This window comes from Cervus canadensis, chromosome 15, assembly GCF_019320065.1.
Source record: "Cervus canadensis isolate Bull #8, Minnesota chromosome 15, ASM1932006v1, whole genome shotgun sequence".
Lineage (NCBI taxonomy): Eukaryota > Metazoa > Chordata > Mammalia > Artiodactyla > Cervidae > Cervus > Cervus canadensis.
This window is the reverse complement of record NC_057400.1, coordinates 39,986,061-40,010,209: the sequence shown is the minus strand read 5'-3', so window position 1 is coordinate 40,010,209 and position 24,149 is coordinate 39,986,061. Positions and strand designations below refer to the sequence as shown.

At 38.7% G+C, this 24,149-nt stretch overlaps 2 protein-coding genes across 5 annotated transcripts in view; one reads left to right on the top strand and one right to left on the bottom strand.

Annotated features, from left to right (window-relative positions):
- Nucleotides 1-17,855, bottom strand: part of MARCHF7 (membrane associated ring-CH-type finger 7) — a 49,330-nt gene extending 31,475 nt beyond the window's left edge. For 3 of the 4 annotated variants that reach the window (XR_006273235.1, XM_043488311.1, XM_043488313.1), the window contains exon 1: nucleotides 17,704-17,855. The gene's annotated coding sequence lies outside the window, so the exon portion shown is untranslated. The remainder of the gene's footprint in view (nucleotides 1-17,703) is intronic. The other variant, XM_043488312.1, reaches the window with a different exon arrangement.
- Nucleotides 17,856-17,945: 90 nt separating this feature from the next.
- The window catches only part of BAZ2B (bromodomain adjacent to zinc finger domain 2B), a 399,660-nt gene continuing 393,456 nt past the window's right edge, over nucleotides 17,946-24,149 (top strand). Inside the window, exon 1 of the mRNA XM_043488288.1 lies at nucleotides 17,946-18,037. The gene's annotated coding sequence lies outside the window, so the exon portion shown is untranslated. The remainder of the gene's footprint in view (nucleotides 18,038-24,149) is intronic.

Genomic DNA, 24,149 nt, shown 5'->3' with positions numbered 1-24,149 from the left:
GTCCATTGAGTCGGTGATGCCATCCCACCATATCATCCTCTGTCGTCCCCTTTTCCTCCTGCCCTCAATCTAGCCCAGCATCAGGGTCTTTCCAAATGAGTCAGCTCTTCACATTAGGTGGCCAAAGTACTGGAGTTTCAGCTTCAGCATCAGTCCTTTGAATGAACACCCAGGACTGATCTCCTTTAGGATGGACTGGATCTTGGATCTCCTTGCAGTCCAAGGGACTTTCAAGAGCCTTCTCCAACACCACAGTTTAAAAGCATCAATTCTTCTGCAGGCAGCTTTCTTTATAGTCCAACTCTCACATCCATACATGACCACAGGAAATGCCATCGACTTGACTAGACGGACCTTTGTTGACAAAGTAATGTCTCTGCTTTTTAATGCTGTCTAGGTTGGTCATAACTTTCCTTCCAAGGAGCAAGCGTCTTCTAATTTCATGGCTGCAGTCACCATATGCAGTGATTTTGGAGCCCAGAAAAATAAAGTTTGACACTGTTTCCCCATCTATTTGCCATGAAGTGATGGGACCGGATGCCATGATCTTAGTTTTCTGAATGTTGAGCTTTAAGCCAACTTTTTCACTCTCCTCTTTCACTTTCATCAAGAGGCTCTTTAGTTCTTCTTCACTTTCTGCCCTAAGGGTGGTGTCATCTGCATATCTGAGGTTATTGATATTTCTCCTGGCAATCTTGATTCCAGCTTGTGCCTCCTCCAGCCCAGGGTTTCTCATGATGTACTCTGCATATAAGTTAAATAAGCAGGGTGACAATATACAGCCTTGACGTACTCCTTAACCTATTTGGAACCAGTCTGTTGTTCCATGTCCAGTTCTAACTGTTGCTTTCTGACCTGCATACAGGTCTCTCAAGAGGCAGGTCAGGTGGTCTGGTATTCCCATCTCTTTCAGAATTTTCCACAGTTTTGTGATCCACACAGTCAAAGATTTTGGCATAATCAATAAAGCAGAAATAGATATTTTTCTGGAACACTCTTGCTCTTTCGATGATCCAGAAGTTGTTTCCAATTTGATCTCTGGTTCCTCTACCTTTTCTAAAACCAGCTTGAACATCTGAAATTCACAGTTCACATATTGCTGAAGCCTGGCTTGGAGAATTTTGAGCATTACTTTACTAGCGTGTGAGATTAGTGTTCAATACTCACACTGTAAGCATTAGCTATACTGTATTTAATCTGTACACTCCTTAACGGAGTATGCTCTCACAGGACTTTGTACATGCCCGCAAAGTCTATATATTCCCCATTCAATTACTGAGCAGAGCCTTAAAACAAGATCAAGTGTGCTTCTACTTTGCACATACTTTATTAAGATACCATACTGCATGCCGTAAATTGTTTTCCTGCCTCCCCTTCTCAAAAGTGAGAAAAATTTCTAAGTTTCCTAGGGTAAACATTCCTCAACACATGCCAAGGGTCACCATTAGTTACATTTTATTTGCCAACATTCGTTGGATCATCAAAAAAGCATGAGAGTTCCAGAAAAACATCTACTTCTGCTTTGTTGACTACGTCAAAGCAGCTGACTGTGTGGATCACAACAAACTGGAAAATTCTTAAAGAGATGGGAATGCCAGATCACCTGACCTGCCTCCTGAGAAATCTATATGCAGGTCAAGAAGCAACAGTTAGAATTGGACATGGAAAAACAGACTGGTTCCAAATCAGGTAAGGAGTATGTCAAAGCTTATTGTCTTGACGTATTGTCACCCTACTTATTTAACTTCTATGCAGAGTACATCATGAGAAACGCTGGGCATGAGAAGCACAAGCTGGAATCAAGATTGCTGGGAGAAATATCAATAACCTCAGATATGCAGATGACACCACCCTTAGGGCAGAAAGTGAAAAACTAAAAAGCCTCTTCATGAAAATCAAAGAGGAGAGTGAAAAAGTTGGCTTAAAGCTCAACATTCAGAAAACTAAGATCATGGCATCCGGTCCCATCACTTCATGGCAAATAGATGTGGAAACAATGGAAACAGTGAGACTTTATTCTTTGGGGCTCCAAAATCACTGTAGATGGAGACTGCAGCCATGAAATTAAAAGACACTTGCTCCTTGGAAGAAAAGCTATGACCAACATAGACAGCATATTAAAAAGCAGAGACATTACTTTGTGAACAAAGGTCCATCTAGTCAAAGCTACAGTTTTTTCAGTAGTCATGTATGGATGTGAGAGTTGGACTATAAAGAAAGCTGAGTGCCAAAATATTGATGCTTTTGAACTACGATATTTGAGAAGACTCTTGAGGGTCCCTTGGACTGCAAGGAGATAAACCTGTCAATCCTAAAGGAAATCAGTCCTGAATATTCATTGGAAGGACTGATGCTGAAGGTGAAATTCCAATACTTTGGCCACCTGATGGGAAGAACTGACTCCTTGAAAAAGACCCTGATGCTGGGAAAGATTTAGAGCAGCAAGAGAAAGGGACAAGAGGATGAAATGGTTGGATGGCATCACCAACTCAATGGACACTCAGGGTTTGAGCAAGCTCTGAGAGCTGGTGATGGACAGGGAAGCCTGGCATGTTGCAGTCCATAGGGTCGCAAAGAGTCAGACACGACTGAGCAACTGAACTGAACTGAACTGAACTGATATAAATGGATTCTTACAACATGTACTCTTTTTCTGTTTGGCTTCATTTGCTTAACACTATATTTGTGAGATTAATTCATTCTGTGGTTTATGTAACATTTCACTGTATCAATACACCCAATTTATTTCTCTTTTCTACTGTGGGTGAACACTGGGTTGTTTCCAGTTTTAGACTATTACCAGTAGGTGTAACTATGAAAACAATTTTATGAAGTTGAAAAAAAAAAAAGTTGTAAATTTTTTCTTGGAAAGACATTTACAATGCACGGCTTCTGAACAACTGAGATGACACCAGCCAAGACAGTAAAATGAGAAGGGCAAAAGAAAGTAACAGTAAAAAGAAATCACAATAATGTCTTCAACTTGTCCCAGTTACCACTTTCAAGGTCAAAAATCATTCCCTTATTTTTCTGGCAGTGGACTGAAATTAACATGCTTTACTTGCCTGATATGCAGCCTAAATAGTTATGTCTGCTGTATTGAAACATTCAAATTTAAACGTTTAAGTTAAAAATACCTAATTCACTTTCAATTCATTAACTTATCAACTAAGTTTTAGATCAATCATATGGCTCTGCTACAAAAGACTATCTGCCAAAAACATGGTATCAACCAATAACGGAAAAGAGGATGAAGAGAGCTAAAACATCAACAAAACAAAAGGTCTGTGCTACAGTAGGAGATATACAACAGACCTGAAAAAGACAACAACACAAGCCAAGTATCAATTAGAATTATTCATCTAAGAATATCCGAGGAACCAAAGAAAAAGCTATACTTTGGAACATGATTAAATCAAAGATAGCTTATCAGAAAAGATCAGTTTGAAGTTCCAGTTAAACATGACCAATTATCTTTATGTACGTAATTTGGTCCCTTTCTCCAAAATCCCTGCAAAATGACAGTTGATGAATCCAAAAGCTTTAACTATGAAAAGAATAGGAAAAGGGATCATAAAAGGCAAGAGATTTCAATGTAATTTGGAAAATCAAAAAAAGTTGGGGGAGAGGTAGAATAATTCAGGAGAGGATAATATTTCCTAAGCATTTTTACAGAAAGGTAGGAACTGGAAGCAGAGCAGTAAGCCATAGCATCCTAGAAAGAATCACGACCTGGAGATACAAGATGCCATAATAAAGGGATAATGTGTGGAGTTGCCAAATTAAAATCTGCACTTGGAGTAGTAAAAACTCCCAATTCTTCCCACAGCTCCATTCTTTCAAAAAATAGGGTATTTATTCTTTGGAGAATAAGGAACTCCCTTGTAAGCCACTAACCCCTCCCCCAATATACAACCATCTCTGCAAAGGTTAAGTATAAGGAATAAAAGAAAATCTACCTACTCAAAATTGAGACCCAAAACTTCTCTCTTTCCTGATGCTGTTCCTACAATGCTGTCAGAAAACCAAACAAAAATACTAGACACTTCTGGATACTGATATTTGGAATGCTTCCAATTACAAAGCTAGCTTGTCATTTGACCATCCTACCAAAAGTGAAGTCCACTAGTAACCATGAATTTCTAATCATCTTTTTTAGTGCTTCCCTCTAATAGACAAACACCAAGGATCACTAGGTATCCAAAAAGAAAGACCAAAGTAAACAACAAAAAAAAGAACTTAGAGGAAATCTGGGGAAAGAAGCTAATAAATTACTATTCTCAAAAGGAGCAAAAGACATTCATTATAAAGTAAGAATGGATGCTTCAGAAAGCAACCAGTATAATGAACAGCTGTGGAAATCCAAAATGCTATACACTTAAAAAAAAAGATATGTGATACACTGAAATAAATCCAACAAAAAAGTTGGGAGTAAACTGAGGACACACCCCAGAAGTGGAAAATGTAACTCAAAAACAGAACTGTCCAGGGGAGTTACTGATCATTTGACTGTAAGCATGGTTATAGACAGAGAGAAAAGAAAATGGAGAAGAAAAAATTACCAAAAAATTGAAAAAACTTTTCAAGAATTGAAGGCCATATATCTCCACATTGAAAGCGGTCAAGAGTAGCTGCCAGGATCAAAGAATAAAGACCAACATTAAGCACCATTTATCATCTTGAAATTTCAGAACACCAGAAATAAAGATACTATAATTTACAAGAATGGAAAAATAGGTCATATAGAAAAGAAATCAGAATGGCTTCTTAATTACAACTTTAAAAACTCTGAAGACAATAAAGCAAGGCCTGTAGTACTGAGAAAAAAAATTTGCACTGAACCCCAATTTAGAAACTAAACAGGAGGTGGAGAAAATATTCAGACATGAAAGATTTTTAAAAACAATCAAAAGACAAAACTATAGAAAGTCAGTTAAATGAAGAGCAGGTCCTAGGAAAACCAGCATGTAACCAGACGCAAAGCTTAGGAAACAGGGTTCTTTGATGGTTCAGTGGTAAAGTATCTGCCTGCAATGCAGGAGACACAGGAGATGCTAGTTTGATCCCTGGATCGGGAAGATTCCCTGGAGGAGGAAATGACAACACTCCACTATTCTTACCAGGAAAATCCCATGAACAGAGAAGCCTGGTGGGCTACAGACCATGGGACTGCAAAGAGTCGGACATGACTGAGCACCCTTGTGTGTGTGTGTGTGTGTGTGTATATGTACACACACACATACACATAAAATACTCAAAAATCATGAACACATCATTTAGAAATATGAAGGTAATTCCTAAAACAGTTAAAAGTTAAGGATAGCTGCCTATGGAAAGTGGACTGGTAAAGAGGTAAAGGGTGAGGCAAAGGACTGCTGTTATTCTTTTAAGCAGGATGACAATATTTCCTGGTTTGCTGAGACCAGTTTCAGTTTATGGCAAGAAAAGTCCTAATTTGTGCTCATTATCCCTGGACAATTATTAATAGTACTTGCATTGTCTCTCAAAAGTGGCCTGGTTTGGATGATAAAGCATACACTCACCTAATGTAAATCTTTCCTACCTTCAGCTTTCTATAAACTCTCCATCCATATAAAAATTTGTATTTAAAAAGTGAATTATGAATTGGACATTTAAAGAAGGCATACAACAGTAGAAAGAATACTAATGGTTAAATAGTGACACATAAAAGCCCATGAGATTTAACAAGTAGCATACTTGTTACTTTATCAAGAAGGCTATAAAAATATTAAACAAGGGACTATATTTGTTGAGGATTTTAAACGGGAAATAAAATGTTTTTAAAAAGATACAGGCCTACAGTTGATTCTTTACAATAATGCTTCTTTTTTTTTTCTTTATTAGTTTGAGGCTAATTACTTTACAATATTGTAGTGGTTTTTGCCATACATTGACATGAATCAGCCATGGATTTACATGTGAACAATAATGCTTCTTAATCATACTTGTCATGGTTTACTTTGACTATATCTATACTCAATTCTTACTTGCACACTTACTTGCAGAATGAAACTAACCTAGTAGGAAATCTCTGAAAACAAAGCTCTTGGGAGAAGGCAAAGAGGCAGAGTCCTCCGAGAGCTGTAATTTATACTGCATAAACTATTTTTGGAAACCCCTCTACATAAATTGATTAAATTTTGACAATGTAGGTGTTACCAGAAAACTTATATAATTTGGTTGTGTAAGTTGTAGGTCAAAAGCACAAAAAATGGTAAAAAATAAAATGTGCAGTCCTTGAAAAACTTCTACCAAATCACTTACAAGATACTATGAGGCATCTTCTCAAGTTCATTCATTCATTCATTCAAGTAGTTTTTCACATGCTTACACATGCTAAGCACATTAATAGACACTAAACAAAGGGATGGAGGGAGGGGACAACACTGAACCTAGTGAGGTAATGACTATAAAGAAGCTGTGGTCTAGGAGAGAACAAACTACATAAATAACGATATAACTTAAACAGCTATAAATGCTCTAACAGAAAAGTATAAGCAATCAAGCTGGAAAAAAGTATCCTGAAGCTCAATGCTTTTAACCAAAACTTAAAAAGTAAAGCACAAAAGGCTGCATATGTACAACCTTTCCTCAATGGTCAGTATATAATGGCCTCTTACTTTCCTTCTGTCACTATGCGTGCATGCTAAGCTATGTCTCTTTGCGACCCTATGGACTGTAGCCCACAAGGCTCCTCTGTCCATGGGATTCTCCAGGAAAGAATACTGGAGTGGGTTGCCATGCCCTCCTCCAGGGAATCTTCCTGACTCAGGGATAGGACCTGTGCCTCACGTCTCCTGCATTGGCAAGCAGGTTCTTTACCACCAGCACCACCTCGGAAGCCCTTGTCACTGTACAGTTTCTTTAAATATATATTTCTGTCAGTTTGATTCCAGAGTTGGATAGATGAGGTCTTTTTCTTTCTGGTGATAAGATAAAAATATCAGCAGGGCTGATTTTATAAATGTGTGACCACTTAAGCAAACACATGAGGCCCTGTGTTTCATTAAAAGCTCCACTGTTGACATTGAAAATCATGAATACTTTAAAATTTGAACCTGTATCTTATAAGTAAAGTCAGATAGGATAGTGGAGCAGAAGAGATATGTGCCATGCCTTGCCACTCAATCTGTATTTAGCACTCATTGCTATGAAGCTTCGATCATTAACACACTTCAATTTTTACTCCAAGTCTCACTCATATCCTAGGCATCTGGATCAACTGGACTTGAGCGCTCATATTCCTTATCAACACACCTATGTATGAGTAAGATGAGGCACTGACTGCTCCTAGAGGTCCTATTAATCATTCTTCAGAACCTGTTTCAATTTGAAATGCAGAAAGAAGGTAATGAACCACAAAGTCACAAAAATCTTATGATCAATATTTGAGATTTTTATCGTATTGAACTTTTGAACTAGTAAGATTCTCTGAAGCTGGTATTTAACTGATAGCTTACCCAACTAGTCTTAAGGTGACTTTTAAGTGTTCCCTTACTTTCAGGCATTTTAAGAGTAGCTGGCATAAGGAACACTAGTGGAAAGCAAATGTTTATACCAACTCCAAAATTTATGTAGTCTATCATCTCATAAATCTGTGACTTGTTAACTACTATTAAAAAAAAACCTGACAATATTCTAAAAAGGCAATTTCATGCAGCTGGGCTTCATAGGAAACCTCTGTAGAGCTCTTTAAAAACAAGTTCATGTTTTTGGTGGCCGATTTAACACTATCGTGCTTCCTTTGTGGTTCAGCCAAATCAAATCCCTTATGACTATACCATGGAAGTGAGAAACAGATTTAAGAGACTAGATCTGATAGAGTGCCTGATGAACTATGGACGGAGGTTCGTAACATTGTACAGGAGACAGGGAGCAAGACCATCCCCAAGAGAAAGAAATGCAAAAAAGCAAAATGGCTGTCTGAAGAGGCCTTACAAAAGAGGCCTTTTCACTGTGAAAAGAAGTGAAAAGCAAAGGAGGAGAGGAAAAGATGTACCCATTTGAATTCAGAGTTCCAAAGAATAGCAAGGAGAGATAAGAAAGCCTTCCCCAGCAATCAGTGAAAAGAAACAGAGGAAAACAATAGAATGGGAAAGACTAGAGATCTCTTCAAGAAAATGAGAGATACCAAGGGAACATTTCATGCAAAGATGGGCTCAATAAAGGACAGAAATGGTATGGACCTAACAGAAGCAGAAGATATTAAGAAGAGGTGGCAGGAATACACAGAACTGTACAAAAAAATCTTCACAACCCAGATAATCATGAAGGTGTGATCACTCACACTCACCTAGAGTCGGACATCCTGGAATGTCAAGTCAGGTGGGTCTTAGGAAGCATCACTATGAACAAAGCTAATGGAGGTGACGGAATTCCAGTTGAGCTATTTCGAATCCTAAAAGATGATGCTGTGAAAGTGCTGCACTCAATAAGTCAGCAAACTTGGAAAACTCAGCAGTTGGCCACAGGACTGGAAAAGGTCAGTTTTCATTCCAATCCCAAAGAAAGGTAAAGCCAAAGAATGCTCAAACTACTGCACAATTGCACTCATCTCACACGCTAGTAATGCTCAAAATTCCTCAAGCCAGGCTTCAGCAATATGTGAACCGTGAACTTCCAGATGTTCAAGTTGCTGTTAGATAAGGCAGAGGAACCAGAGATCAATTTGTCAACATCCGCTGGATCATCAAAAGAGCAAGAGTTCCAGAAAAACATCTACTTCTGTTTTATTGACTATGCCAAAGCCTTTGACTGTGAGGATCACAATAAACTGTGGAAAATTCTGAAAGAGATGGCAATACCAGACCACCTGACCTGCCTCTTGAGAAACCTGTATACAGGTCAGGAAGCAACAGTTAGAACTGGACATGGAACAGACTGGTTTCAAATCGGAAAAGAAGTACGTCAAGGCTGTATATTGTAACCCTGCTTATTTAACTTATATGCAGAGTACATCATGAGAAACGCTGGGCTGGAGGAAGCACAAGCTGGAATCAGGATTGCCGGGAGAAAGATCAATAACCTCAGATTTAAGAGGTGGTGCAGATGACACCACCCTTAGGGTAGAAAGCAAGGAAGAACTAAAGAGCCTCTTGATGAAAGTGAAAGAGGAGAGTGAAAAGGTTGGCTTAAAGCTCAAAATTCAGAAAACTAAAATTATGGCATTTGGTTTCATCACTTCATGGCAAATAGATTGGGAAACAGTGGCTGACTTTATTTTTCTGGGCTCCAAAATCACTGTAGATGGTGACTGCAGCCATGAAATTAAAAGACACTTACTCCTTGGAAGGAAAGCTATGACCAACCTGGACAGCATATTAAAAAGCAGAGACATTACTTTGTCAACAAAGGTCTGTCTAGTCAAAGCTACGGTTTTTCCAGTAGTCATGTATGGGTGTGAGATCTGGACTATAAAGAAAGCTAAGCACCAAAGAATTGATGCTTTCGAACTGTGGTGTTGGAGAATACTCTTGAGAGTCCCTTGGACTGCAAGGAGATCCAAGATCCAGTCCATCCTAAAGGAGATCAGTCCTGGGTGTTCACTGGAAGGACTGATGTTGAAGCTGAAACTCCAATACTTGGCCATCTGATGAGGAGAGTTGATTCATTTGAAAAGACCCTGATGCTGGGAAAGACTGAGGGTAGGAGGAGAAGGAGACGATAGAGGATGAGATGGTTGGATGGCATCACCAAGACAATGGACATGGGTTTGGGTGGACTTCGGGAGTTGGTGATGGACAGGGAGGCCTGGTGTGCTGCGGTTCATGGGGTCGCAAAGAGTCGGATATGACTGAGTGACTGAACTAAACTGAACTGTGGTTCAGCTGGTAAAGAATCCACCTGCAATGCCAGTGACCTGGGTTTATTTCCTGGGTTGGGAATATTCCCTGGAGAAGGGAAAGACTACCCATTCCGGTATTCTCGCCTGGAGAATTCCATGGACCATACAGTCGCAGAGTTGGACACAACTGAGCAACTTTCACTTAACACTATAAAGGAACTTTAGACCAAAAAAGAGTTTCTCCTACCTATAAATAGTACAATTCAACTCTAGTCTATGGAAATAAACACTTTTAGACTAGGTAAAAAGCCTCAAAGAATTCTGTCATTACCCGACATGCAAAATTGTGTCCCCAATGTTACCTGCAAGTTAACAAGATCTCAGTCACATGCTAAATGCAACTGAAAACTTTTCACACAACTTACACTAAAATACAAATTTAAACTAAATTTTTACAACGTTTTCAGAAAGACTTGACATAAATATGAGACCTACTCTAAGTATACCAACGTTTTTCTCTAATAATAGCACAATAGGCCTTGTCTAAAGGGAATTTGTCATTAATCCACACATTTTCTCATTTCTATTTCATCTTACTAGTAATGACACCACTTCCCAATCAGACTTCCAACTATTCTCTACTACCTTTAAAATAAAGTCTCAATTCTTTACCCCAGTATCCACAATTCTAACTCAACTTTTGCACTTAACTTTCAAATTGTTGTTGTTAAGTCGCTATGTCCAAATCTTTTGCCACCCAATGGATTGCAGCCTGCCAGACTCCTCCATCCATGAGATTTCCCAGGCAAGAATACTCGAGTGGGATGCCATTTCCTTCTCTACGGGATCTTCCCGACCCAGGGGTGGACCCTGCATCTCTGCATTAGCAAGGCAGATTCCTTACCGCTGAACCACCAGAGGAAAACTACCACCTTAAAATAAAGTGGGAGACCTAGGTTTGATCCCTGGGTCGGGAAGATCCCCTTGCAGAAGGAAATGGCAACCCACTCCAGTACTCTTGCCTGGAAAATCCCATGGATGAAATGAGGATACTGGTAGGCTACAGTCCATGGGGTTGCAAAGAGTCGGACACGACTGAGCGACTTCACTTTTCTTTCTTTCCAGTTCACCCAGGTGGAGAGGAGGTGACAGGGGTCTGGGAAAAGGGAAAAGGACATAAATCTTGGGACCGCTCCACCTCTGAGGATCAGGCACTTACAGCCTGCCTAAAACTCAAGAATGATGCATAAAACTAAGAACACCTCCTTTCCCATGGACTTTCCTCCAAGTATCTAAGAAGATACAGCAGTTTACTGTTTAGGGAGTTACAACAGCCTTTGAGTTGTAGGGCTCTCTGTAGTGCAGATATGAAGGGCCTATAGAAGCTGAAGTTAGTGAAAGAATACTGAAATAAATCCTTGAGCATTCCAGCCTCTCACTGAGCACCATCCAGAAGCAGTCAAAGAAAACTCTGAAAAGTATACAAAGCAGTAATAAAGTTCAAACCCAGCTCCACTACAGACTAAACCAACTCAATCTACCATACTAACAGTCTGACAAGATATGTCCATATCCAGGCATAAAAATTATGACCTCAGTCTCCACTGTTCTTTCATGTGCAACATTTCACCATCAATCAAAAATTATAAGACACAAAACTACAAGGAACCAACACAACACTGTAAAACAATTATCCTCCAATTAAAAATAAATTTAGAAAAACAAGGAAAAGACATTCATCAAGAGATAGCAATCAACAGAACCAGATGATGAAATGGCTCTAACATTAGCAAACTGGGAAACAGATGCATTTATCAGTAGCCTAGGCAAAACTGACAAAACCAGAGAAATGGGAAACAGGCTAGAGGAAAACTATCCAGAATGAAGGATGGAAAAAACAGATGATGGCAAATACAGGAGGGGGTTTAAGAGAAACTAAGCAAAGAGTAAGAAAGTCTATTGTACTTTAATTAGTTACAGAAGGAAAGAACTAGAGCACAAAAAATTTGAAGAGAAATTGGCTGAATTGATTTAATAGATGATTCTGCTTGTAAAGGAATCTCTCAAATAACTTGTATCCTTTCCCATTACTCTATAGATCACTGTGTTCCATTCTTAAAATAATAGTCATGTTCAGCATGTCATGAGTCACATAGTAATCATACACCAAATGACAAAACTAACAAAAAGGCCCAACTCCATTCATACTAACAGCCTATACCTAAGACACTCCCTTTATTTTAAATGTATATATTAATAAAGGCAATTTTTCCAAAACAGTAAACAGGATAAAAGCAAGATAAACTAAGTGCTGCCCAATTTTCAGCATATGCATCAACTTCTACTTGTAAATACAATATCTGAAACCACAAGCTTTGAAGTCTGTCCCTTGGTGTGACTCTGGGCTTAATATCACTAATGCTTTATTTTTTTCACCTACAAAATGGGAATAACAATAGTACCAATTTTACAGATGTATCGTGAGCTTTACTGACACACCATATATGGTCAGTAAATAATAGCTAGTATTAAGCAATACCATCAGATGGTAAAATTTCCATATAAACAGCTTTAGTAGGCATTACTTTGGGCCTCCCCAGGGGTTCAGTGGTAAAGAATCTGCCTGAATGCAGGAGATGCAGGTTTGATCCCTGGCTCAGGAAGACCCCTGGAGGAGGAAATGGCAACCCACTCCAGTATTCTTGCCGGGAAAATCCCATCGAGAGAAAAGCCTGGATGGCTGCAGTCCGTGGGGTTGCAAAGACTCAGACATGACTGAGTGACTGAACAGGCATTACTTTAGCTTGTTCATTATTTGAAATTTGTCTTTAACCCAGAGTAGAAAGATTTTTAAAAGTCATCCAGATTTTGGTACCAGAGGATAATCACTGTAAAGATAACTTACGTACCTGACTTATATTAAGCATATGCATACAAAATTGGGGGGAAAAATGGATATTATTAACATTTTACTTTACGTCTGGGTGGGTTTTGCTTTAACTTTTTCAAAATGTTTTTAATCTAACTTTGATAATTAAGGGAAACAGTTACTGGCAGACAAGATATTTTTTATCTTACATTACAATAAAATCTATAAAGAACTCCTAAAAATAATTTCCTTTCTAAATTGCAGCACTGCTGGTTTATACCCCTTAGTATCTATACACCACAAAAGAAGTAACAAATCCTGGTAAATAACAAATGGAAAATAAGGTCAGTATCACTTTGTAAAATGGAGTTTAGATTACCTGAGTATGCCTTAAAAATTTTATTTTTATTATGAGAAAATTTCAAACATACACAAAAATCAAGACAATAAACCTCCACATGCCAAACAACAGTCTTCAACAATTATCAACATTTAACTATTTCACCATCCTCAGTTTTAAAGCAAATCCCAGTCATGATATCTTTAAGAATGTCTGTTCTCAATAAAATATTCTAAGCCACCTGTGGTAAATTACAAAGTATGGCTACAAAATACCCACTCCCTTTGCACTAATGGTGATCATCTGCCTGGGAGAGGATGGAATCTATTTCCCCACCCCTTGAATGTGGGCTACATTGTGAAATTTATTTTGACTAAGAAAGTGTTAGTCATTCATCCGTGACTGATTCTTTGCAACCCCATGGACAGTAGCCCATCAGGCTCCTCTAGCCATGGAATTCCCCAGGCAAGAATACTGGAGTGGGTAGCCAATCTCTTCTCGATCTTCCACATCCAGGGATGGGGCCCATGTCTCCCGCACTGCAGGCAGATTCTCTACCGTCTGAGCCACCAGAAAGTAATGTGACACTGTATGATTTCCAAGGTTATAAGAAGTCTTATAGCTCCCATTTTCACTCTCCTTGAATGCTTTTTGGAACCCTCATGTCATAAAAGACCACAGTGAGCAAAGTCTAAACGTTAACCAACACCAAGTGCCGGAATTGTGAGGGACGCCTGCCATCTTGAACCTGCTAGCCTTAAAAATCTTGCATGAGTGAATCCCGGCAAGACCAACAGAACTACCCAACAGGCACAAAGAACTGTAATAACACTGTAAATAGTAGTTTTAATCCAGAGGGTTCTGAGGTGGTGTGTTACGTAACAATAGAGCAAAGCTTCGTAACTTATTCCTTTTCCTACAATCATCATCATGCACCTAGTTTCATGAAAAATCTAATCGTTTCAGGGTCTAACTTAGACTTTTTCTTAAATATCCAGGGGAGTTAGTCATTGAATTACCAAAAGCACAACAGTACTCTGCAATGAATTCATGGCATGAAGATCAGAGTTATTACAGAAAATACCTATGTATTTCAACAGCCAACAGTCTCCCAGAAATATAAACATAGTTAAAAACCTCTACATGGTATATAGCCTTTGTTTAAAACATCTGCTCCTGAGGAAAATTTTTTTTTCTTAATGGGAAATCCTAGCGTTCTGTTGATATTAGTGAACATGGAGACATAAAATCTAGGGGTACTCACAAGGAAAATACTCTGAAAGCACAGAAGTTTGGGGGTCTTTAAAAAAAATCCCTCTTGATTTTCAGCTGGCAGGCATTTAACACACACAGATACACCCAAGTCTTAAAAAATAACTAGAAAAAAGTTCAACATCTTCATGAGAAAGTAAGACTAAGATGTTAGGTCTACGTTAGAATACTTTGAAATAATCTGTCCTCCTTTGAAGTGTATTTACTCTTTGTCAAGTTTCAACCTTCACTGAGCAACTGGAAACTATTTTAGAGTTATTCTGAAACCAGGAAACATAACACTGAAGTGAAATGATCATAACAAGGAGATGAAAACTAGTTTTGAAGGTTCAAGATTTCTCAAAGCTGTTGACTAAAGGGTGTATACCAGTAGGTAATCTCAAAACCAGGCATTTGACTTATCTAGTCTAACCAGTAGAACCAGAGAAATACTTTTGAGAACAAGAAAAACCAGCTTTGACATCAGGAGTTCAGACTAAAGAAAAATTAAGATCATGAAAAGTAACCCAGCCAACTCTCAAATTATAACTTTACCCTGCTCCCCCTCTTCAGCTTCATCTTATGATTATCAAGTGTATTAATAATAGAATTTTTGTAAAATAACAACTATGAGAAAATAAACTAATTCCCTATAATCCTACTTCATTGAATTCAAGTAGATCTTAGTAAGAATTGAAAATCTACTCATTTTAAATTGTAATTATACTAATGTGATTAGTTTTTGACTCAGTTACTAAACAGCTAAAAGGTTCACTAGGTAAGTTTAAGTTGTTGGTTAAAAATGAAGTTTGATGCAAGGCTATGCATTTCACTTATGCATTTCCCACTGTTCTTTACTACTAACACAATTATTTGTAGTAACAGAAGGATGTATCAAGAAAAATAATTTAAAATCATTCCTTATTTGGCTTAGGGACACAAGAGCTCTTTAATCCCAAAAGCATAGAGCACTAACCTTCTAAAACAGTATAGGTCTTTTCCTGTCATACTCTAACCACTCAACTGTTTCAGCTACGGGGAACAAACTGTACATTCCTAAAACAAACCATGATACCATGACTTACAGTTACTTACCAAACTTCTAATCATCCTTCACATCTCAGTTCAAGTAATACTTCCTGTAAAAATTTCCCCCAAGATTAAACACCTGCTCTCAATGCTCCCACAACATGACCATGTATCAATACTTACATTAAGATAACAGTAATTGTTTTAACATTAGTCTAAATGTATAATTATTTGTAATGGCTCAGATGGTAAAGAATCTGCCTGTAATTCAGGAGATCAGAGTTCGATCCCTGGGTCGGGAAGATCCCCTTGAGAAGGAAATGGCAACCTACTCCAGTATTCTTGCTGGAAAATCCCATGTACAGAGGAGCCCGCCAGACTACAGTCCATGGAGTCACAAAGTCATGCACAACTGAGCGACTTCACTTCTTCATACATTAGTTTGATGATTAAACTGTGAGTTGTGTAATCCAGACGCTGTGTCAAGCTCCTTGTAAAGTAAAGCCCTAATCTAGAATCTCGTAGCGAAAATACAACAAACTATCAAAAATTGTTTTACATTTTTTGATAGTTTTGCACTATTTTCCTGAAATTAAGTGGGCAACTCTTGAACATATATCAGATAAAGAGTTGTGTGAAATGGATATGTAGCTGGTTAAAAACTGGAGCCATGGGTACCTTTTTATATTCAAGCTCATTATCTGACATCTTCATATAGAACATATGTGTGTGCCTATACAGGGAATCTTTGTGCTTTATCTGGGAATATTAAGCTCTCTTGCCAATGTGGCAGAAACAGAAATTACCTATACCTAAGAAAGGAATCTTTAACCATCCTTATTCCAGACCTCTGACCCAGCATGCAACTTCGAAAAAAAAGAGTCAGGACTATATTTACAGACCATGCTGACATGACCTCTGTGGTATGATTTAGGGCACAAGAAAAGCTGTAAAAGTTTCCTGTCTAAAGTAAGAACTTTTAGTAGTATAGAACTTTTATAAATATAATTATTTTGAGTGTGAGAAGCATTCAGTACCCTATGAGTAATATACTACAGGGAGAGTAAAATTTGAAAAATGCATGAATATGAACTGGACTTTAGTATGAATTCCAATTGTTTACATTAACCAAAAGTTCACTCTGCAAGTATTACGTCCCCGAGTGTTGACTGCTACACACACTACTGCATCTAATTTAATCCTCACTTCAACTCTAGGAAGGTTAAATAATTCCGGTGAAATCAAGACTGAAACCTATATATCGGTCCCTAATGCCTCCTGTGTCACTGCTGTTTCACAAATGCTGTAGAGCTGTGAATGAAATACTGACCCCATTTCCGAAACACAATTTTATTTCACGGGAAAAAAAAAACAAAACTAGTTACAGTATGTGTCTGCCTTTTAAACAACGGTATAGCGTTTGATTTTCAAATCTGAAATTCATCTTTAGTTCCAGACAGAAACAAATAGATTAACGCAAGAAAAAGGGAGATTTTAAAATTATTTTAATAATGAAAAAGAAAAATACCTAAAACATCCTACAAAATCGAAAAAACTAATCTTAGGAATGCAATTTCACTTCGCACTTTGCTCTTAATAGCGCCAAACGACAGCACTTGTGATCAATTTATCAGTATTACCAAGACAGAGATGTTCCTTATATATTTACATCTGCTCATAGGAAAAGAGAATTACAGTATGTTTGGTGTGCGTACAGTCATCTTTACTACGCAGTTTCATTAAAATGAGGGAGTACTGTATTCAACTACTAGTGCCTTCCTTTTACTTCTTATGCCAACAGGTACGTTGTTAAACATACCACCACCTATTTCTATTTAAAGAATATACAGTACACTACAATACTAAAGAAATCCCAAAGTATCACGATACTCAAGACCCGGGATGATCAATGAGCAAATCTTTGCCCCTACAAAAGGGGCTGGCAAGGTTCCTTCAATTCGAGTTTGGTCTGGCAAAGCCCTACATCTCCCCGCCTTTAACACCTCGATCATTAAATACCTCACTCGTGACACTCCCTGCCCGCGAGGTTCCGGAGGACCGTCCGTACCCCGATCGAAGAGAAGGCTGCCAAAGGCCAAAATCAGGGCTCAAGCCCCTTCTCCTAGGCCGCCGCACGTCCACAAGAAGCACGGCCTGCCCCCGCCACCCGTCACAAACCCCACCACGGGACGAATGGCCACCGGCAAAGAAGGCCTGCGCCCGGCTCGCCTTATCACCCACGGTCCCGGATCAAGCGCCTGCACCCGGATATTGAAGTGAAGGAAGGGGCCTCGGTGTCCCCAGGCCAGCGCTTCGTTTCCTCCCCTCCCCCACCCGCGGCCTCGACTAGAACCACCTCCCCGAGAGCCAGAAACCCGAGGCCCGCAGTTTATTACCCCTGCCCCTGACCTGGCACTGAACAGGGTTTGTCCCGCTCCCAGCGATCACACCGCCGCTTTCCTCCTCGGAGTTTTAGGCCTCTAACTGAGTCAGAACAGTAGACCACGAAGCACAATGGCGTCCGCCCAGCTCCCGGATCCGGCGCAGAACCAGCCTCCACCGTTAAATGCCCCTCCCTTCTCCTCTCCGCGACTTCGCGGACTCCGCCGAGTTCTCGCGAGATTGGTGGAGCTACGCGGATCCGAGAGCTGCAGGCGGGCTCGACGTACCCCACCGCGGGGTGGTGCTCTGACTGCGGCAACCGTTGAAGGGCTGCCCCCGGGGAGGCAGCGAGGCGCCACCGGTAAGCGGCTGCGGCTGATCGGCCGGCGGGCTGGCGACTGGGCCGGCGAGTTTGTGGGCATTGGGAGCGGGGCACCGGAGGCCCGGCCCTGGTTGGCCGCCCTCGCCTGGCTGGTGAAGGGCTCATATCCAGCCCTACTGCTCCCCAGCGCCCGAGTCAGCGCCACAGGATATTGGCCCCTTCGGCAAATCTGCAGGGCCCACTGCTTGAAATACCGCCCATCTTTTTTTTTTTTTTCGTTTTGCGCTTGGTGAGTGGCGCAGTGAATGTTTATTGACTTGAATCAAACACTGCCTTTCCGACCTCCCCTCCTCCCATTCCCTGTTCACCCTATGTGATGGCAGCGAGCCCTCCCCTTTAAGGGTCGGAGCCGATTCGTCCCAGACCATTCGTTCCTTGTGGTAGTTCAATGTTGGTAGTGGTGTATTTCTGCAGTCATGTCTTTTAAAATCGTGGCACTAATCTTTGATAGTGTAGCTACAGATTTTGCGGTTAAAATGCATCCACTTAGAAAGAGGGAGGAAAATTGTGTGATAAATGGTCTGATGAGAATGAGACGAAACTTTAAAAAAACTGTAAATGTGGTAAACCAAGATGTCAAATGAATACTAAGGGAGTAGATTAGAGAAAAAGCCAACATTTCTGTGGATTTAGGTGATATGTGGCTTTTGAATAAGGTATCAAACATGTAAGTTCCTTACTGGTAAAAATAAGTTATTGAAACTTGGAGGCATACTGATGACACTTGTAAACGGACTTATTTTATTGGTTTGCTTAAGGAATTCATTGGATACAAATGATTTCAATAAATGAAGTGTGAAGTTTATGTGTATTTCTTTGTCATTTCATCTGGAGGGTGTGCACTAATCAGTATCATCTCTGTTTCACTCAATGTTGGAGACTAACAGACTGTCCATGCTTCACTAATGTAAATTGTAAAATACTAAAGATTATTATTGTTTCAAGTTGGTACATAAACGCCAGTCTAACTTTTTAAAATGTGATTTGAAGATTAACTATCTGGTGTGGGATAAAGTGAACAGAGACTAAGTTTGAGAAAATTGATTTGCCTTGTATAGAAAACTTTTTCTTCCCCAACCTGTTTTGTACCTGTAGCTTTGTGGTTATGGGTATACACATCCTGAAGCACCGTACTGCATAAGTTCAAATCCCACCCTGCCTCTCACTACCTTTGTGGTCTTGAGCGATTCTGTGTTTTGTTTTGTTTTGTCTGCTGGGCATGTGAGATCTTAGTTTCCCAACCAAGAATCAAACCTGTGCCTCTTGTATTGGAAGTGGAGTCTTTAACCACTGGACTGCCAAAGAAGTTCTTGAGTATTTCTTTAACCTTGCCAAGCCTAGGTATCCTGTTTGTGTTTTTAGTCACTAAGCCCTGTCCTACTCTTTACTATCCCATGGACTGTAGCTCGCCAGGCTCCTCCATCCATGGAATTTCCTAGATAAGAATACTGGAGTGGGTTGCCATTTCCTTCTCCAGGGGATCTTCCCCACCCAGGGATGGAACCCAGGTCTCCTGCATTGCAGGCAGATTCTTTACTGTCTGCAAAATGAAGAATACCCAGTGTGTTTTTAAAAGGATTAAATGAGATAATGCCTCAGTTCCTAGAACATAGCATTCCATGATTGTTAGCTATTACATTCCATGTCCAAATCACTACTAATATTATCTTTCTGGGGCTTATTGTATAGGTCCCTTAAACATCTTCTGAGGTACATTCTACACTAGAAGGATTGACTATCATTTTCCTGAGGTATGGCAGTCAGATCTGGTAGAGGTAACTTCTCTACAGAAACCCCAAACCTGTCAAGAATGGTTGAGATTTTGGCAGACTGTGACTTCATCCCTACCCAGCACTGATAATATCAGAAGAGGTGAGTGTGGCACCAATTACTTAGGCTAAGCAGACCTTCCAAATTAGTGTCTTGTTGATGCTAGTAAATAAAGACCACTAGTAAGTATTTTTTTTGTTTAAGAATTGTTAGTTGATACTGTTTTCAATGTACTTTCTCTGATTTGAGTTTCCAGATAATTTTCATTATCAGAAAGTAATTATTGAGATTTTCTACATTAAAGACAATTTGATAGAGATTATAGATACAAATAGAGTGACTATATTTTCTGAACTTGAAATCAGCACCAGTGCTTTGACAGGGAAATTATTTGAAATTAGAACTTTTCTGACCAATTTAGACCCCGTGATTGTCTTTTTTTGCACAAATTTCCCCCTTTTGACTTTTCTTTGCTGAACTTTTTATCCTTATGATCAACTCTGACATACCTTTTTGTGTATAAATATCTTTGTTCACCACTTGCCCCTCCAACCCATTAATTTCCATTTTTGAACTTGGCTTCTTCTCTAAGGTCTTTACTATTATTAATTTATCCCCTTTTACTTTATAAATTTGTCTATCATTTGGTCATGGTCATAACAACTCTGCTCTTATGCTTGAATATTTCTTCAACTACCTGATAGGTTAGAATTCTCTTTCAGATACTGAATTTTAAAGTTTCTATTTTCCCCATATCTTATCATTCACAACCTAGCCTTCCAAGAAGCTTCTCTATGGTAAGGGCAATTTTATAGATATTCTCCACTTTGCATAAATGATATGATCTTGAAAAGATATGGTTATATTTACTTTTTATAAATCAACTTATTTTTTGAATGTAGTCATTTCTTAAACTTTTGAGGAACAGCAGGTAATACCTAGGATCCTCTTATGTGGGGTGAGAAGGGGAGTGTCCCTAAGTTGAAAACAAAGGATGGCAATTTATTCTTAAATGGGAATTTTATTAATTCTGGAGAAGGGAACCTGTGGCGTCAACCAAATTGAAGATCTACCATTTAAAGTTAAAGCTAACTCTTAAGTATACAGTACTTATTATTATTGAATAACAGTCTATAGTGTGAAGATTCTTCCTTCTAAGGAATACGTTACTTAAAAGGTCCTTTGCTTTAAATCTTTGATGTAAAAAATTCTTTTTATTCCAAAAGTAAAAACCTTTGATTTAGTGAATTTAAATTTTCCCCTTTTCAGGAACAATTGAAAGATGCCCCATTTAATAAATGAGCATTCAAGACATGCTCTTGGTTGACTTCTGTTGGATTAGCAGCAGCAATAACTTTTGATCTCCAAAACCAGTAGAGAAGACAATATAAAAACCAATTAAAAGAATACCATCTTGAAACCTTCTCTGAGAAACTCTTTCTTAAGCTTAAGCTTATGGTCTCACTGGTTCTAGGAAAATTATTCCTGCTCTCATTGCTGCTGCAGAATATCTGGCCTGGTCAGAAACAATTCTCAGTTTATGGGACACTTGGATCCATGTATGAAACACTTTTCACAGTGTCAAAACATAGAGCTTTTAATAAAAGTAACTGTCTTTTATTGTTGATAGTACTAGAGGTTGGATTCACTGCTTGTTACTGTAAATAGTTTTATAGGAACACAGCCAGGCCCATTAGTTTATGTATTATCTGTGTATAAATCAGAGTTCTCCATAGAAACAGAACCAATAGTATACGATACATATCTGTCTATCCACAATTACAAAATATCTTCACTACAATGCCTAAATTAGAATTTGATTAAGTGACTTGATATTCTAGCCTCCCCAAGTTAGCACATAAAATTAACCATTGCAGTCTATGACTGTTTTTACATACAGTGGCAGAGATAAGTAGTTATGATAGAGATGATATGACCCAGAAAGCCTAAAATATTTACTAGTTGGTTTTTTGTAGAGAGTTTGATCACCCCTGGAATAAACCATAAAACCAGATTGAACTGACCCCTGTCCCTTTAGTACAGTCAAGCTGAACACATACATAACAACCTCAGATTAATAATAACCAAGACCATATATACTCTTGCCTCATGTCCACATTGGGCTACATTTTGTGACACTTCAAGCAGAAGGGCATCTATTAGTAAATACTGATATGAATTACTTGGATATGCCCTCTGGCAAGTTGGTTGCAATGTCCTTTATAATCTTAATTTCTTTCTTGTCTACATTTGTTTGTAATTTTGTAACAATGTGTCATACATGCTAGCTATTTTAGTATAGGCTGTTTTTTTCCCCTTCCCCCTTTTTCTTCCCTATTTAGCTCTCTTTTTTATTTACCTGTTTTATTTAGCTCTCCTACCTCTATTTACTATTTCGTAAACATTCTTGCAAATTTAGTATTCTTCATTTTTTTCTTCACAGTAATACAATATTAAAAGAATAGTTAACACACATGCAGAGAGAGAAATACTCATATAGATATTTTTTCCATTTATTTGATAAAACAGCATCAAATTTCATGTGCATATTCATCTCAATTTTGCAATCAAAGGTACCTTTTTCTCTAAATCCTTATTTATATCAATTATCCTTTTCATTTTATTTATGTATTTATTTATCGCTGTGCTGGGTCTTTGTTGTACATGGGCTTTCTCTAGTTGCAGTGAGCAAATGGGAGCTACTCTTGTTGCTATTCATGGGCTTCTTATTGCAATGGCTTCTCTTGTTGTGAATCACAGGCTTTAGATCTGCAGACTTCAGTCGTTGTGGCATGAGGGGTCCGTAGTTGTAGGCTGCGGGCTCTAGAGTGAGGGCTCAACTCTATGGCACGTGAACTTAGTTGCCGCGCAGCACGTGGAATTTTCCTGGACCAGAGATCAAACCTGTGACCCCTGCATTGGCAGGTGGATTCTTAACCACTAGACCACCAGGGAAGTCCTATCATTTCTTTTCAGTGTCACAGATATTGCTACTCTGTCCTGCCTTCACCGTGTTTCTTTAACTGTCTTCTGTCTGTTGTTCAGTCGCTAAGTCGTTTCCTATTATTCTTTGCAACCCCGTGGACTGTGGCGTGCTAGGCTCCCCTGTCCTCCACCATCTCCCAGAATTTGCTCAAACTCATGCCAATTGAGTCAGTGATGCTATCTAAACATCTCATAGTCTGCTAACCCCCTTCTCCTTTTGTCTTCAATCTTTCCCATCATCAGGATTTTTTCCAGTGAGTCAGCTCTTTTCATTAGGTGACCGAAGTATTGGAGCTTCAGCTTCTGCAGCAGTCCTTCCAGTGAACATTCGGGGTTGATTTCCTTTGGGATTGATGGGTTTGATCTCCTTCGGTCCTAGGGTTTGTACCAAACTTAGTCCAAGCACCACAGCTTGAAAGCATCAATTCTTTGGCACTCAGTCATGTTTATGGTCCAACTCTCACATCTGTATATGACTACTAGAAAGACCATAGCTTTGATTATACGAACCTTGTTGACAAAGTGATGTCTTTGATTTTTAATACGCTGTCTACATTTGTCATAGCTATTCTTCGAAGGAGAAAGTGTCTTGCCATTTATTTTATTTTACCATGTGTTCATAGATACGTGCATATGGTAAAATATGTCTGTGATTTCTTTATAATTTTGGGCTTGCTAGCTAAACTTAAAAAATATTGCCTATTCCCAGATTATATCATGTAATACCCTAGATTTTCTAGACTGTGTTTAATTAAACTGAAATAAATGTTTATTTCCACAATAAAAATCAAAGAAAAATCCCATCAGGCTTCTGGCATGGAAAGAGAGAAAGGAACCAGTTTGAAATACACCAGAGCAGTCCATTCTTAACAAACAGTGTACTCAGGGGAAACTAGTTAAGTTGACAGAGTATAACACAACATTGGAAATCGACTATACTCCAATGTAAGATAAAATTTTAAAAAAGAGAGAATGTAGAGTCCCCTAGATGAGAAAGATTTTTGAAAATGTTCTTTTACTCTTAGAAAGCATCAGTTTCATACAAATTTTGTAGGAATAGCCAAAACTTTAGCAAGAAATAAAGACATTTTAAGGCAGCTTTTTCCAATAGAATGCTGTCATATTATCTCAATATTTCTAAAATATTTTAAGAAAAGTTATTAATAAAAATAATAAGTTCTGGGGGATAAAGTATAAATTATATTATTAAATTATATTATTAAAATATATTATTAAAAGAAAAAAGAGGAGATCAATGTCTTCATCCCTTAGGTTCCTGTTGATCTGATGGTTGAGCACTTTAGGCTAATTTTTACCACTGAAACAAAATTGGGAG